Consider the following 3,026-nt stretch of genomic DNA (forward strand, 5'->3'; position numbering starts at 1 on the left):
TATATATATATATATATATATATATATATATATATATATATATATTTTTTTATGGGATAATGTAAACACTGTGTATTTGAAATTGTATTTGCTTTTTATTCTTTCATTTTTATTGTTTTAGTATATTTGCATGTAGAGTTACACTTGCCGGAAAAGAATGTTACTGTCATTTTCTGCCTAATGTGCAAAGACAATAAATATTTATTTTTCAACCGTGACATGTCACAACATTTATTAACATTCAAGAACTAAAAATAGAGCAGGCCATTTTTAGAGAACAAGAAACCTGGTTAGACTAGATTTTCCTCTATTTTTATCACGTTCAAAAGCCAAGCTATTTAAGCTATCTTCCTGCAATATGCATATTTTTTTTTCTTTGAGAAGTGATTTTCATGTTGAATAATATTTCATATCTATATTTTATTGTGGGCAATAGATTTTTCAATGGCAGCACGATCATATTTTTATCTTAGAAAAAATGCCACACTGACTTTTTGTAAGTCCTGCTCACTGTTTATATTATTTAAAAAAAATGTTGTGCATCACTAGGCATTTTTTTATTACTATTTGGGCATAGCCATATTAGTCTTAATATATTGAACTTTGATTTTGTTTTTATTGTATTAGTTAACCATAACATCATGTTTACAATAAAAAGCTTCATCTGCATGATAGTAACCATATAGTAAACATTCATAAAAATGAACATTTAAGTATTATGGATTATTTAACATCCTTTTAACAGAAATTATAAATATTTTATCATGTTGTTACCACAAAAGCCAATAACGTTTGTTGAAAAATAAATAATACAAGGTAGCCTATTTTTTTTAAATCTTTTTGTTTGAATAGCTGCAATAATATAATAGGTTATGACGACAAAATGTTTCAAGACATCAGGATTTGGCTTATTTATTACTCTACACTACAAATAAAGACTTATGACAGGTTTATGTGCTATAAATAAATAAAAAAATCAATTAGTATACTAAATTAGCTCCTGCTTTATTACAATTTTATTTAAGATTTAAAGTTTCATATTAAATAATTTAATTTTGCAGTGAGCTAAATGTGTGTGTGTGTGTGTGTGTGGAGTTGGGTGTCGGAGTGTGTGTGCTTCAACCTAACTATGTTTTCCTAGTGGGAAAACCCCTCACAATAGGCCTGCCTTACACATACAAAAGTAACCAATCAGCGCCAAGAAACAATAGTGAATGGCCAATGTCTATAGAGAATACTGTGACGTAATGCCATACCAACGGTGAGGTCGTCTCCTGTAAATAATAAATGTAGACTATGTAAGCTGCGTTATAGCGTATTGTTTCGTTTTTCCCCCTAATGTGGAACAAATATTTAAATGCTTCTTGTTCATTTCAGTAGTGGCAGCCCTCTGACCGTAGAATTAGCTGTCGCCACGGCTAACGTTAGCCTGACACTCAGCTGTTTTGAACGCTAGCGATAGCTAGCTAGCGGCTGAGCTAACACAGGTTACAACAGGGAGAATTTATCATGCCTTTAAAAGCCGCTTTTTAACTGTGATGAGCGCATGAGATGATCTGTCAGTCACCAGTAGCCTCTGAGTGACCTGCCGCGTCTCGAAGGTAAGTCGTCTGCGCCGCTTGCATTGGCTATGAATGACTGTTTGGTGCATTTTAGCTATTTCCCTCTCAGAAAGGGGTGGAGGGGCTTTAACTGACAGTTTCTGCCTGGTGATACACTCCTGCATAGTATGTCAAAGAACATGTTAAATTAAATCCAATGTGAATTTTGGGTCTTTATGATGGACAACACACATTAATGCCATAAGAGCGAGCGCGTGCACTTTTCTACCAGGTTAAAAATATCTTAAATTGCAGCATTGTCTTATTTCAATCCTGTGCATTGCAGATCAATAGTAAGTTAAGGATCGGTCCAGATGTTGTGTTGAATCTTGTAAACAAAAACGTGCTTAGTAAACATTTTTGTTTTAAAGTAGTCTTTGCTGTCATCCTTGCCACCAATGACGGATGCGGTGCATCAGATATGCTCAACACCATCACATCTGAGACGTGATTAGGGGAAATCCACCATGCTGATGCTCGTCCTGTCATGCGTGGCAGACAAAAAAAAAAATCCACTGTCTGCTCCTTATCTATTTTTAGCACTTTCAAATGTGTAGATTTGAGTAATTACACACGAGGTGCTCCTGAAAGCAGAACATCAACTCACGGATGACTCTGCTTCACTATTTACCAATGAGAACTATTTCATAAATATGTGATCACACTGCAAAAAAGATCGAGAAACTAAACTAAAAATCTCTTCAATTAAGTGTATTTACCCTTAATTAGAGTAGGTAAATAAAATGATTTGCCAATGGAATGACTATTTTTATGCTTAAAATAAGATAATTAGATAATATGCACTTGAAATAAAACAATGAAATTATTTATTCTTATTTTAAATGTAAATTGTCTTGTTCCATTGGCAAAGTGTTTCACTTACCTCCTCAATTCAAGAAAAAATGCACATATTTTAAGAAAAACTGACTTATTTAGATTTACAGTTTTTGTAGTGCACCAGTCACTGTAATGGGAAAAGTTTTTTTTACTGAGTTGATGATCCTTTTGCCTTCAAAACCACCCTTAATTCTTATGAAAGATGTCAGACAATTGTTGTTTTAGATATAACAGCTGCAAATCCTTAATGTGAATGTCTGTTTTTTTATTTTTATCTCCCAAAGGTATGGAGGTCATTGGTAGGACATTAGTAGGGTTACCTAATCGAGATGTTAAGAAAAACTAAAATGTTTTAAGGTTTCTGCTTCCGTAAAAATTCAAAAAATATCCACTGGACTTGGTTTTCAAGATTTGAAGACGTTTCTCCACCTTTCCAGGAAGCTTTCTCAATTCAAATGTCTGGATCCGCAGTGAGTTTGAGTCTTATATAGACAAAGCCTTGTATCGCTTGGAAACATGCAATGCTATATAAGACTCAAACTCACTGCGGATCCAGAAATTTGAATTGAGAAAGCTTCCTGGAGAGGT

General features: G+C 33.6%; 1 protein-coding gene across 4 annotated transcripts in view; it reads left to right on the plus strand.

Moving 5' to 3' along the window:
• The first annotated feature begins 1,256 nt into the window (after positions 1-1,256).
• cyld (cylindromatosis (turban tumor syndrome)) overlaps positions 1,257-3,026 on the plus strand; it is a 25,843-nt gene continuing 24,073 nt past the window's right edge. For all 4 annotated transcript variants that reach the window (XM_015380722.1, XM_015380723.1, XM_015380724.1 and 1 more), the window contains exon 1: positions 1,257-1,601. The gene's annotated coding sequence lies outside the window, so the exon portion shown is untranslated. The remainder of the gene's footprint in view (positions 1,602-3,026) is intronic.

The sequence above is a fragment of the Cyprinodon variegatus genome, unplaced genomic scaffold (assembly GCF_000732505.1).
Source record: "Cyprinodon variegatus isolate N-32 unplaced genomic scaffold, C_variegatus-1.0 Scaffold220, whole genome shotgun sequence".
Classification (NCBI taxonomy): Eukaryota; Metazoa; Chordata; class Actinopteri; order Cyprinodontiformes; family Cyprinodontidae; genus Cyprinodon; species Cyprinodon variegatus.